The 14851-nt window shown below is 40.8% G+C and overlaps 1 protein-coding gene across 2 annotated transcripts in view; it reads right to left on the bottom strand.

The window, feature by feature from the left end:
• MACC1 (MET transcriptional regulator MACC1) overlaps nt 1–10990 on the bottom strand; it is a 53973-nt gene extending 42983 nt beyond the window's left edge. For both annotated transcript variants that reach the window (XM_053655111.1, XM_053655112.1), the window contains exon 1: nt 10871–10990. The gene's annotated coding sequence lies outside the window, so the exon portion shown is untranslated. The remainder of the gene's footprint in view (nt 1–10870) is intronic.
• Between the last annotated feature and the right edge of the window lie 3861 nt (nt 10991–14851).

Genomic DNA, 14851 nt, shown 5'->3' on the forward strand with positions numbered 1-14851 from the left:
GATACCTGGGGCCTGGAGGAGAATGGTGGGAAAAGAAGCAAACCATTGCCAAGAAGATATTGATCAAAGCGCTGCCTGATCCCCTTTCATGAGTGCTGGGAAAAACCTGGCACTAACTAAACCAGTGCCTGGGTAAAGTCCCAGGGACTTTTCTGAACCAGAATTAGGCATTGGATGGGAGATCAAGAAGGATAAAGAGCCCAAGCGTATCATATTAGTTCAGGAAATAAACAATGAACAAAGCAGGATGGCCCAGGACTCAAATTTATTGGATAGCGGTCTCCCAGTGGGCGGGAGGGGATGAAAGGGGACTAACGGCCAGCATGAACATTTACAGCTTATCCAGACAAGTAAATACTCTGTCTGGGCCCCACCCTTCAGTTAGGCAATGATGTCTTGATAAGCCCCTGAATTCTGCCCCTAGTCTTCCACTCTCTTCTGGAGCTCTCCATTCTGACCTCAGCCTTGATCTTAAGCTCTGCAATTCCCTTTAATGAAGCAAGATATTTATAAGGATCACAAACTGATAAGTTGAATTACATATAGATTATCCAATTAATTCAATCAGAAGAATAAACCCCATGTACCCCAAGCAGGCTTGACATAGAACAAATCCTTCTAATGAGACACAGAAACAGACTAAAAAATAATAATCTGAATGGGAAAAACAACAAATAGTTCATGAAAAAGAGCGATGTACAGAGAATTCCAGGGGATCTTTTGTCCATAGAAGTATGATGCTGAGACTATGCAGAGAGAGGCTCTTCTAAATTATTGTTATAAAATAGTTTAAAATGCAAAACCCTCTGTAAACACCAGATCCCGTGTGAGTTATTATTCTGCTGGCAGTAAAAAAGGGAGGATGGTAATAATAGTAATCTAAATTTATGGAGGGCCTATCATCTCAGACACTTGTGCTTTGAACGCCAGTTTGTTCATTCTCAGGCCTACTCATGGGAAAAGTAGCCAATGTTACCAGCTCCTTTTGCAGATAAGGAATTGAGACACAGACGGATTGTGTAGCTTACACAAGGTTTGCGCAAGGAAACTGGGAGTAGAAGGAAAAATCATTAGCTATGAAGATGGGAATGTGATCCACAGATAAAGAGTTGGCACCTTTGACCTTCTCCCATTCGGATGCATGCAAATGCAGGCAGTATCCCAGCTGAAGACGTCTGAGGCCCAGGGGGGCTCAAAGGCAGCCACTCAGTGGAGGGGGTACCACTGAAGTACACAGGTGAGCGCCTGGGCCTGCCTCGCTCGGCATAATGGACATTCTGGCATGTTCTTGGCCTGAAGCCCACCCCTTGCCTGCCCACCACACCTTCCAACACCACCAGGGGGATCATCACACAATCATCGGAAAGCAGTCACTTCAGAACCATGTTCTGAAATATGAATTCAAAGGAGGGATAAGGGAGATTGCTCCAGTGAAGTAAGAAGCACACAGGAAGAACAGAGCACTTACTAATGTGAGAATTAAACAGCACCCTGAACGAAGAGGAACTCACAGAGGCAAGTCGAGAGTATGTAAAACGTCATTCAAAAACAATACTCTGGAAACCACTTTCAATCCTTACCATCTTCTTGGAATGATAAAATGGACCTTATTTTTAAATAATTATTTTATGGCCCTGTTTAAAAATATTACAATTAAATAATACTAAATGCACTATAAAATGAATCAGTAAGAAAGTTGTGAATTATACATATTTTCATAAAGGAAAAAGGCCTTTCAAACAGAATTTTATACAGCAGTTTTGACTTAACTACATCCTGTACAATCATTAGCAAGATAGAGACTGAAGGAAAAGCAAGTCACTATACCATTTTGCGCACACACATACACACACACACACACTTAAAAGATTACTAGAAATGATCATCTACAAATAAACAAAAATATCTCTCTCATTGACAAGCACTGAGTTATATTTCAAAATAATAATAATAACTGAATTTAAAAAAACACGATGACATCCAAGAAAAAAGGAGGTTACTGAGAAACCTCTGGTATCAACATTCTCAATCAATTTACTGACAACAGCAACCAATTCTGGAAAAGAAAGTAAACTGTCCTCAAATCACAACAGGGATAAGTACATAGGTTAATTACAGGGAATTTCAACTTTAGGAAATGGCCAAACTCAACTCAAGATGTGAGGAGATCAAGCAATTACATAAGAGGGAGGATGAAGCAATGTACTCAATAATCCGACCCTAATTCCCTTTTTGCTTGAGCCAGGAGAAATTCCCACTGATGCACAGTTAAGACATCCTTCACCCTGCCTGTCCAGAAACACGGGTCTACGCAATGTTTCCATGCCCATCCCCTGCTTCCCGGCAGAGTGGATATTAGGTGAGAACACTGGGTACCATCTAATGGCCAGTACCCATTCTGGCAGGTCGTGACCATGCTATAACCATTTCTGAATATTTGTAATATCACTCTGCATCCGGTAAAGTATCAGCCTAAGTTGTTCATCTCTCTTTTTTTAAAAGTCTTAAAGATGTTGGGTATTATTTGTTATGATGAATTTCTATTTTTCTATTTCTTTATTAAAAATACATATTCTAACAAGAGAGAAATGACACTATGTCACTGGAACAAAGATGACCTGAATGGGTGTGGTCAGACCCGCAGGAAGGCGGGCACCATCTGCAGTTACACAAAAGGGAGGATGAGCGTAGCAGTTGGGCTGTGAAGTACCAGAGGCCGGGAGAGGCCCTTCAGCCAGTCTGCCCTATGGCGGCACGTAGTATTTATGAAATGGGCTCTGGAGGTTGAGCTGTCTGGGTTCAAATGCCACCTCTACCCTAACGGGTTTGTAGGGAGAAGGGTAAAGAGTGTTTCAAATAAAAGGAACATTGTATACAGATCAGGGATCAGGGACACGGGAGTGACCTCAGTCATTCAGGAAACAGGAAGTAGTTGAGGAAGGCTGGGTCGGGTCACAGCGGTGGGGCAGGCACAGGGGTAGGAGGTCTGGGGAAGTGGCAAGAGGAAAGAACACAAAGGCCAGCAGGGACTGGCCTTGAGTGGCCTTATGAGACCTCCCCAGGAGCTTGAACTTTAGCCTCTGAGAAAGAAGACGCAGAAGAGTTTAAAGTCAGGAAATAACGTGATCCGATCTATGATTTACACTTTAGAAAAATGAAAGCAAAAGGTGAAGCAGACCTGGAAACAAGGAGAAGTAGCCGCAGCCTGAACTAGGGAAGTAGCGGTGAGAGTGGAGACAAGGGGCAGAGCCCAGCTCGTTCCTCGCCATCCACTCCCAAGCTCCCTAAGGACTTCAAGTCATCCCTTGAGGCCTTGCACTCAAGACCCCCTCAGACTGCATTTTTGAGCTTCAGCCTCTAGAGACACACAACTCAGAAGCAGCACCCTTAGTCCAAGCACCCGCTGAACCTCTTTGGCCTCCTGTAAAGAAATGGGGGTATGCATAGCCCAGTGACTACTATCTTTACCTTTTTTCAATTGTTTCTGAGTTTTCTCTCTCTAATAAATCAGTTATCCCCACACACTACTAGATACTCAGTGGGAGGTGATAGTTTTACTATGAATTTCATTTATCTTCATTTGCAAAAGACAACAGAAAATAAATCTGGTCTCAAAACAATCTATGTATAACCAAGTCAATGATTACTTTCTTAGACAACCATGTACCAAAGTGAAGGGATAAATAGATAAATGCCATTATTTAGTATTTCTCTATTCATACTAAAACCTTTTGCATTCACCAAAAGTCTTTTAGTTGAGTCTGCGTCTGGGAATAAATTGTATGGCTTATAAAATAGAGGCATTAGAAAGTAGACATGAGACTGTGTTTCCCACCAATCCAGTAACAATATAGAGATGAGTAAAGCCTCCTTCCCTTAGGAATTTCGAGATTTTAGAATATTCCACAATATATTTTGAAAGTAGAGTGAGGTTAGTTTTACATTTTATACGTGACTTGAGGGTCAACCAATGTGGTTTAGAGGAAAGACCAACTTTCTTGATCAAGTTTCTGAACCTCTCTGAACCTTGATTCTTACATCTATTATGAGGAATAATAATTATATACCTTTTCTACCATGTTTTGGGAGACTTAAATGGTTTAATGTCTGTGATGAAGACCAAAAGTTCTGTGGTTTGGAGAATATTCTATATCTGCCTTTGTCAAATCAGGTAATCAGCAGCTACACTTAGCTATTGAACACTTGAAATATATGGATAGTGCAACTGAGAGATTAAATTTTTTATTGGACAATTTAAATGGTAAAAGACATGTGTAGCTAGTAACTACCAAATTGAAAATGTAGCACTAGAGCATGATTTGAGCTTCAATGATCCCTCCTGGCAGTTAATTAACTCTCTGGTGCCTGGAAATCCTTAAGTTAGTATATTGTCCTTGCTTAAGAATGAATTTTTCCCTGATCTGTAAGCAAAGATAGGTATGTAGCCACTCCAAACACAGTTTGTGAGATGAATCAGAATGCAATTATATTTTTGTCCACCGCTTTCCTCTTAAAAATGTACTCACTGGAGGGAGTTTTTTCTAATGCCACTGACGAAAATTCCCCAGTTGGTCCCATGTATCTTCTGGTCACTCACAGATTGAAAGAAAATCTTGTGGTTAATTTAAGTTGCAAAATGCAGTTTTGATTCATAAATTAAAATACCCCGTCCAATATTTCCATCGCCATGTGAGTCTTCCAGTGTATGACAGGTTCCATTGCCCGCGTGCCCTGTAAGTCTGCAGCCTTCTGAGGACAATACAGGACACATCTCATTTTCTTCCCCACCTCTTCCGTCACCCAATTTGCCAGCTCCTGTTGCTGAAGCCTCTGACGTTGTAGAATGAGAAAGTAAAGGGATAAATAAAAACAGAACATTTTTAAGCTACAGCTCTTATTGTAAGGTGGCTTGGCCGATGTGATGTCCATTGCTAATACAGTGTGTGTGCACATGTGTGTGTATGTGTATGCCTATGTACGTGAGCGAGCTCTGGGATACCCTCAGAGCTTACAATTGCCTGTGCATTGAGCAATGCATCTAATTCCTCTGTCACCTACACCTCCCTTGGCTCTGAGTATCTAACAGAAAGCATGCCTAGCTTTCCAGGAGTGTGCAACAAAGCTGTTTCTTCTAGCTTGAGGTTAAAAAAAAAAAAGGACCATCCTTCATTTCTACCTCCCTACATCAGGTTAGTTCTCCAAAATCATTCTCACAAAATCCTCGCCTTGTTTTTTCTCTTTTTTATTTTCTATAACCTGGAAGCAGGTGAGGACATCAGGAATTGTGAAAATATTCCCAGTTGGGGTTTTAGTCAGATATATCTTTTTGGTATCTGAAATCTCTTGTCTCAGAATCGTAAGCCAAATTTTCCAATTTAACATCTTTTATTATATTGCAGCTGTGTTAATAGCAGCTAAAGACCAGAAGTTACATTTAAAAATCATCAACACGAGACCAATAAACAAACTCAGGCACATCCATACCCATGTGGTAAGAAATAATGTGGTATCTTCCTATGCAATGATATGGGTCAATCACCAAAATAAGAAAATAAAGACACTAGACATTCCACATGCTAAGAATATTTATCACTGGAAGCACTCCAAAGAAACTGAAAGCTTCCACACTGCACATCCTAGGAGGGGACTCACGGCCAGAAATCCGCAACCTGGCATTTCGGCTTACTTTTCATTCTTTATGCTTTTATATTATTTGAATTATTTAATTATATATAAGAATGACCGTAAGTTTTAATCTAATATCTTTGTAAATAGATTTAGGTCCCTATTAAGGCCTCCAGCCACAGTTCAGTATTGTTTAATATTATTTTCAAGTCTTTTTAGGTGGTACAGTCCCCAACAATTTTTTAAGCCCTAAAATCCTGAAACAACTGTGTCTGAATCCTAGTTGATGTGCAATGCACTTTCCAAGTCATCAACTAGCTCATTTGTGACATCGACCTCTGGTAACTTGAATAAAACACCAGGGACAGAACAATTGTCTAAATTTTTCAGTAAGTAGGTGACCTGTGACAAACATGCTTTCTTTTCCCAGGAGAATACAGAAAAATAGGTTGGATTACGGACATAACATAAAACTACATTCCAACACTTTACATCTGGAAAATGATGCCTGATTCTTGACAGTCAAGGTCAAGTAATATTTTTTTTACTGAACTTTCAGTTTATCAAAATCCTCCACAAAGAGAATGCCTGCGAGCAGGGGCTGCTTCCTGTGCTGGAGACCTGCTGTTTTCTTTGTTGTTGTCAGCAAAGGGTAAGGAGGCTCCTCCTACCACGTTAGCCTGAAGGTTTAGAATTAAGTTTACACAGGTTTTTGTCTTTCTCTGACTGGCTTATTTCACTTAGCATAATGTTCTCCAAAAATTTTCTTCTTTTTTTATAGCTGAGTATTCCTTGTATAACTGTCCCATAGTTGTTTTATCCACTCATCTACAGATGGACACTTGGGCTGCTTCCATATCTTGGCAATTGTGAAGGACTCGCAGGCAGGGACAACAGTGTGGTGATTGCAATGGAAAGACTAAGACAAAAATAAAAACAGATAAAAGAATAAAAACACACAAAGAAGAGCAAATCTACAAAGAGAGGATAGCAGTAACCACTGAAGTGAAAGGGGGAGAACAGGATGAGGGGAGCTCTTCACTTAAATAAATTTCTAGAAGAAATGGGGACAAAATGTTAATACCATAAACAATTTTAAAAATCTAAAAATTTGCACATTTTACTTGTTAAGCTGGAAGGTGAGCACACTAGTCTTGTGGTATTTTTCTATCTTTAAATATCTATCTACTGTGTATTGTATTATTTGGAAAACCATTTAGATTCAGTGCTTTTCCCAGTGGAAATAGAAGACACAAAGCCCCCTCTACCCTTCCTGGAAATTCTACCTGGTGGCTATTCTGGATAGAAATAAAAATGTTTTTGCTTAATCTGAGGAAGGACCCTATAAAGATGTTTCACCACTGACTAAGGTGGGAGCTACAGTAGTGAAGAGAGAACTTCCCAAAGGAAAAGTAAAATCTTGGGAGGAAATAGTCAACCTGCTCTTCCTTGCCCTTGCTATCCGTAGATCCTGGACACTCTCTTCCTTCAGCATTCCTCCTAGAATGGGCCGAGGGAAGAGCAGAACTACGCTGCCCTTTAATCAGGTGCCCATGGTCTGCATTTCTCTCGCTAACTCCAATCCCACATGATTAACAGTGCAGTTTCCCTTTCCACTGGAAGGTCAGCCCATCAGGCCATTTCAAATTGCCCGAAGTTAAAGGAACATCTGCCCCCACAAGAACTAGCTCCCTCTCTTTTGCTTCAGTGTCCCTGTCATTCTCTCAAGCCACCAAGCTTAAACACTCAAGATCATCTTGTCTGTCATTTTTTATCATCATCATCATCATATTTTCTTTTTTACTGAAGGTCTTCCTCATCCCTCTCTTCCATTTTCATTCCTAGCACCTGTTACTTATTCATGATCAGATTATGAAAGCCTATTTCCAAAGTGCCCTCTCCACATTCACACTCCTTGTGCTCCAACCTACCTACAGACCAATCCTTGGATGATCTTCCTAAAGCACAACTCTTCACATGTTGTCCCCGGGTGGGGACCCATTTGAAACCCCACCATGGGGAAGGTGAAGTCAGAATCCCTTTAAACTTCCACAGTCTTAACCTTATCCCAGCACCATCATCCAAAGCCCCCAGGACACCCTCCACAGAATACCAGTGCCCCCCTTCTTTCCAGCTGTACATAAAGACAGCCTATTCAGTTTCACTTCCTAATTTCTGTACTTGACATTGCCTCTACTTTGACGGTTTCCAAACTTCAGGCCTTCTGGTAACACTTCATGATATTTCTCTTACCAAGTACCAGACTAATGTTTACTTACTATTTTCTGTAAATTCCTTCACATTTTAGCTCAGATAAGTCTTTTAATAGAAAATTTCTATCAGTAACATAAATGGAAAAACCAGTATCTATTACAGAAATAGGCAATGACTATAATAAAAAATGTTTTTCTAAAAGTTATTAAGTTACAACTAAATAAGTTTTGCCTGCTAAAATCATTGAGCTTGTTACAATTCTATAGTTACGAAGAGGATTAAACGTGTGTTAGAAAACTTTTAAAGTCATATGAACAACAATACATCTATGTCCTTGAAAAATTAAGAAGTAGAATGAAAAATATAACTTTCTCATTGTGCAACTCAGTTGTTGATTTTATTAATATTGCATAAAATCATTTCATCTGTAAAATTTTTGGGAAGCATCGCTCCAGAGGAGATATTTTCTGTATTGTTTTCTCTCGATTTCAACTCTGCACATCCTTCCAGGCCTGGCTCAATCTCTGTAATTTTCCAGAGTGTCTTCTAGATATTTACACACCATGACCTCCCCTTCCTCTGAAATGCTGGGTACATATTTCTTCCATGTTTTGGGGAGTTACTTCACTCTGCTTTTGAGTGACTCATACACAAGCTTTCAAATTTATCTTTTTCTGGTCTCCAATTATTACAGTTCAAGTGAAGATTTATGGAGGCTTCTTTTAATCCCATGACATTGAGCATATCATCTAAGGAGTGGGAATTAACCAACAGTAATGCCAGGAAAGGCATGAGTGATGCACAGATTACTACTTCCTCCCTTTAGGTTTTTTATGAGTATGTATCTTTTCTAGTGGACCGGGATACCCTTAAGGACTACATGTGACTCAGTCACTCTTTAACCCCAAGTCAAGGGGAAGAACATTGTAGGATTACTAAAGGAAACTGTTAAATGAATAAATGACACATCCTAGAGAGACTACACCATGTAGGACATTCAACAGCAAGCCCAGGGCTTCCCCTTCAGATAGAGAACCATATTGATCAAGTGCTTCTGCAGCTTTCCCTCCCCTGTGTGTTCATTCTCATGCTTCCCTGGACTTGTTGACATAGCTCCTCAGAGAGTTGCCTTTTAAATATGTTCATTTAAATAGATCATATGCAAAACTTTGTTTTCAAAGTTTATGGCATTTGGTTTCTGTAACCAAATACCATAAAGGTTACTTAGTTTTAATAGACAGCCAGGCATATGAATTGTTTTTTAAGAAAATATTTTCCAGAAAGTCAATAATGACATGCTTTCATGATTAAAATAAATAAAACCCTAAATTGTCTTTTGTCTTCCAGACTACCTAATGCATTTTAAGATAAGATGGTATTTAACAGGTCCTATCTTAATACTCTATATTATTTTGAAATCACCAACACAAAAATGAGCTATTTATAAATAAGCTAAAGGGCCCTGGCTGGGTTAGCTCAGTGGATTGAGCATGGACCTGTAAACCCAAGGGTCACCAGTTCAATTCCCAGTCAGGGCACATGCCTGGGTTGCAGGACAGGTCCCCAGTAGGGGGTGCACAAGAGGCAACCACACATTGATGTTTCCCTCTCTCTCTCTCTCTTTCTCCTCCTTTCCCCTCTCTCTAAAAAAATAAATAAATAAAATCTTTAAAAATAAAAAAAATAAGCTACAGAGAATGTGAGAAAACCAGAATAAATAATATATTTGGTCATATCTCAACTTTTCAAGTTTTAACTACTAATCAGGACTTCACAATTGCTATATCTTTACAGTACCCATGAAATCATACTAAGATAACTAGTATCAATCATAGATAATCACAAAATTAAGTTATGAAAAGTATAAAAAGGATTACCACAAAGACCAAGACTATATTCTTAGTCTTGACCCGTCATTCAAGGTCAAGACTAAGAATAAACCGGAAATACATCATAATCACAACTAACTATTTTTATGTTAAAACTACACATGAACACAGGTAATCCAATTTCAATCTGAAATTAGGTCCATTGGAAATGGACTTGAGCAATTTTTAAGGAGTCAGAGATACCTTCATAAATGGGAGACACCAGCATTTTCATTAAGTTTTTTTTGGTCTTCTTTTTAAAAATTATAGTGAAAAATACATAACATAAAACTTAGCATCTAACCATTTACAAGTGTACAATTTAATGGTGTTAAGTGTATTTACAATGTTGTGCAACCAAACTCCAGAATATTTTCAAATTGCAAAACTGAAACTCTATAGCCATTAAACATCTCTTATTTTCCCTTCCCCCACTCACAGGCTACCACCATTTCATTTCTACTTTGCGTTCCTAGGAATTTGACTACTTTAGCTATCTCGTGTAGTGGAATCATACACTGTTTTTGTCTCTTAATTCTGTTTCTGAAATGCCACTGAAACTTATTTAGGAAGAAGCCAAGTTTATCCTCCATCAGTTACTGTCTAAACGTCTATTTGGTGCAATGCACTATGCTGGTTTCACTCTAGTAACCCAGTGAAGTAGGTTTTATACCACTTTTACAAATGAGGAATCTGAGGTTCAACCAGGTGAAGCATCTTTTCAAAGGTCACCTACTTAAAGTGGTGGGGCCACTGAATCCAACTTCCTCTGACTTCAATGCCCGCAGTCTTCTCAACACACTTGGCTGTCTTCTGAAATGTTTAAAATTTTCAGAGGATTTCAACCATCCACATATTTGAAGCAAATCAAAGTGTTTTTCCTTTACATTTGATTTTGAATGTTGCATGTCTTCCTCCTCTTTTTATAAATTATTTTATAACATGTCCCAAATATTAATCTATTCCATGTATCCAAGTTTATTTTAAACCATGTCCCACCAACATAGAATATCAATTACCTTCCCTTTTTCCTTTTCAAGCAGAGCTTGGGGAGAAAGGAAGAAGCATTTAGTTTCCTCAGTTATTCTGGAAATCACACAATGTCCTATGTGGAACACATATCAGTAGTGAAGAAAATATTAATTTTTAAAAACAACACTTACAATTGTGGAAATGAACTCAAGCCTCTTCAGTTCAGGAACATTATGTCAGTGAATGGAAGTCACTCTAGGAAAACCAAGGACTCTCTCCAAACGTGTCTTGCTCTGTCTGCAGCACCCAAACTGCAGTTTACCAAGCCACCTGGGACTAGAAGTCCTCCCAGTACAGCTCCAGGCTGCCCAACCAGGAACCCTCCCGGGCACAAGAACTACAACACCCACAATTCATACTCCTTTCCTGAAACCAAGAGAAGAGGGTGGATGTCTACAGTTTCACCCTAGCAAGAAAGAGTAAGTACAAGGAAAAGCAAAGCAATTAGTAAATACATATGTATCACAGGTGGGTATGTCTAAGAACAATTGATAAATATGGACCTATTTCTATAAAAGGAAACAGAAGTGATTTGATATTTGCAAAGAAGTAAAAAGACACCCTCAGTGTTGACAAGAACTAAAAAATCTTCATGCCTGCCTGCAAATCCTCGCGCAGCCGTGGAACCAGCCCTACCAGATTCTACTGCAGTGATTCAGAGCGGAGGATGGCTGCCAGCCTAGGGCAGGTGAATGAGGCCTTCCCAGGTGAGGACTAAAAACCTCCCACATCATCAGCACGGTTGCTGTCAGTGGAGCGACAGACACAATGGAGAACTTTTATCCTTCATCTTCCAAAAGGCCCTGGATTTTTTGAAAACCTGCCTTTGAAAAATGTGAGCAATACAGAACGCTTGTTGACATTTCCTTCCACTTTCCTTGACATTTCTTCATTTTGTATTTTCCTTCTTTATAATCCAGGGTTGTTTCTGATTGCTCAAAATTTAAGAAAAATGCATTTGGAGGGGGAAAAGTAAATTTTAAAACACGCATAAAATGAAAGGTGCAATAATTGTTTCACTTCTTTGCAACATCAAGAACACAGAGTATTTAAAACAAAGAAACAAAAACTAAGAAAAGTGTTTCTTCCATTTCGTCAGATCAGATCTGTCTCTAGCCTTTCATTTGCTGTTAGACACAGCCCAGAAGACGCATCGGACAGACAAGGTCTCAGCTTGGGATGGGCCCAAAAATGTAATGGGAGGATTCAGCTACAGTAAGGAGGTACCAGGATAATGACAAAGGAGGCATTTATTTCCCTCTTGTGTACGTTCTCTCCTCCCTCCCTACTTGCCACCTCCCGATACTAGTCGGGCTTCCTGCTGCCCAACCTACATGATCTACCCAGAGCCCCGGTAATGCGCCCCCTGGGGTCACGCGCCACTCCAAACAGCACCACTCCATTCTCCTTTGTCACGGGACCCTCAGTCTCCTTACTAGAACCTAATAATGCGCTCTTCCATCACTGACATTCCTTTCGAAAACAAATGATCTCCATTTCTACAAACCCTACAGGTTTTTGTTCTCCATGCTGCTTCTTCTCCCAGAACATTTTTTTGCCTGTCTTTAAGTGTTCAGCTCTTTCATGTCTATCGATGCTTAATGAATAAACACTCTTCTCTATGAAGCCTTCCTCACTCTGGCCCTGCTCTGAATTATTCCCTCCCTCCTAATAAATTCTGTAATATTTTACCTAGTCCTTTTATAACAGATTTCATACCTTGGACCCTGTTGTGTGTATATGTGTGTTCACATGGCAACGATGCCTTCTTATCTGAAGGCAAGACCTTATTTTATTCCCAACTCACTAACTCAGTAATTTACATGTAGGGTTAGTGAGGATGAACAATGGATCCAATAACAGAGATATTAACTCTAAGCTGGATTTTAATACCTAATGCAACCTTTATCTGTCTCAGAAAATATTTGCACTTTAAAAACTCTTGGAATACCGTTACCACAATCCCCCTGTGGCACAGTGTGAGAAGGCCTCCACAACCTTTATTTGCAGAAAAGTAAAGTATTAAATCTATCAGTTGAACCTGAAAGCACCTGAAATGAATGTTCTCAGGGATCAGTACAAATTGTTTCACCAGTTCTGCCTCTCAGTGAATGGCCCTCAGTACCTCAGCTGCATCTTGGAGAACTGTCCTTGACCTTGCCCATGATTTTTTGATCACCAGCTCCAGCATTTCTGGTTTCCTTCCCCTTTTATCTAGCCTCCTGGCTCTGATGTGAAAACTCTGCCCTTTGCACTCCTTTAAATAGTTTAATCACTGATCTTCCCCCACCAGCCCCTCCGGCACCTCCCCACCCCTGCCCCGTGCCAGCCAAGGGAAATCTCCCCACAGTTGGTTCCTCAGGCCTTGGCTTGTACGGGCTTCTCCAGGGCCTCAATCACCCAGCTGTGCCTTCAAGCCACCAGCCACCGAGAAGAAGCAAGCCTTCTAGACATTGCTGACTCAAAACAAGACTCCTGTGGACCCTCAGACTTGAAGACAGGCTGGTGTAAATGGCTGCTGTCTGGACAGTCCTCCCAACTCTTCTCTGTGATATGATGAGGACTCCTAGCCACTTAGCTGGCCTATGTGAGTATAATCTAAGATATCTAAAATGGGTCATGGGTTCATCCTCAACACATGGTGCCAGGTTACGTCCTTAAAGAAGTCTTTTTTGACCCTTTCCTTGCCCCTTACACATTTCTTGTACTGATTTATACAGTTGTCTGGCTAGGTTGACACTGTTCATTTCTCCCCTGAAATCATGATGATTTGCAACCACGAGATTTATTATGCCTAAACAATAACTAAAATAGGGGCATCAGTTAATTCCTGACAGACATAAAAGGGGTACAGAAAGCCAGTCCCCTCCGCCCCAGTACATTAGGAGAAGAAAGCCAGAGTTTGAATGGAGCTGTATGGGGGCTTCAGCAAAACACACTGCAGGTGCTGAAGAGTGAGATCTATGGGGAGCAGGGCCTCTGTGTTCAGCCACTCAGACTTCACCGTTGCCCCAGCTGGGAGACTCCCACACCCACCTGTGTGGGAATTCGAAGGTGCTGAGAGGGCCAGTGGACCTGCCGATGCCAAGGGTTAGGGCAAAGAGGCTACACTGTGCCTTCACGACCCCGTAGAAAATGATGGAAATCATACACAATGGATGGCACTCATGCACGATGTTCCAGAAAGGCACACTGGTCCAGCACCAGAATCAAACTAGACTCCTCCACGGCTGGGGACCAGCCGGGGCCCCGATGGCATCACATGGGCTTCAGACGCCCTTCTCTCCCCACACCATACTGGCATGGCATTGTCCCACCTTATACTCAGATACCAACTTGGAGAGAAACCAGGCAAGGAGGGGGAGAAAATGAAAGACTGAGAATTAAAAAGGACTCACCCAAAAGATCATTTAAGCTAAAAGAGACTGTAATGTACTAAGTTGTGAGTTAAAAATCTGCTTTACCCAGCTGCACTCTAATGGCGACAATCAGCATGGAAGCTGAAGTGCCAGTGACTCACTGTCAGGCCAGCCTGGTAGATAAGGGAGAAGGAAAGCACTTAGAATGGTCAACCAGACACAACTCTCAGGGACCTGGAATTAGGAACTGGCCACACAAACAAGCAGATACAGAAGAGAGCCCAGTATCAAGGTGAACAGAGGCAGCTGTGCAAACAGTGTCCTGCTCTGGATGTGGCAGTCTCGGCCATGCAGAGTCCAGTCCCAGACCTTGGGTGATGCTCATATGAACTGTGGTTTCTAGAGCTTAGCAGAAACAACTAATTTATCCAGTAGCTTTACAGTATTTGGGCAGCTGCTCTGGCTTCCCAAGCTTTCTGCCTAATTCTCCAGCCTTCCCAGCAGTTGTGGAACTGCAGTTTGATGTACTGTTTTTTGATTTATATTAGCCAAAATCATTTACTATTGCTTGGAGCTAAAAACTCTGAGACATCTAACATAGCCCTTACCTCATTGTAACAGATAGCACTTCTGCCCCCCCCCACTATATTTAGATTCCCTCAGATCAAGGACTGGATCTTACTTAATTTCTATCCAAAAGCTCCACAGTGCCTGGCCAGAGTACATATGCATTGATCTAAATTGGAATGGCCA

This window comes from Artibeus jamaicensis, unplaced genomic scaffold, assembly GCF_021234435.1.
Source record: "Artibeus jamaicensis isolate MK-2021 breed Jamaican fruit bat unplaced genomic scaffold, CSHL_Jam_final contig_923, whole genome shotgun sequence".
NCBI lineage: Eukaryota > Metazoa > Chordata > Mammalia > Chiroptera > Phyllostomidae > Artibeus > Artibeus jamaicensis.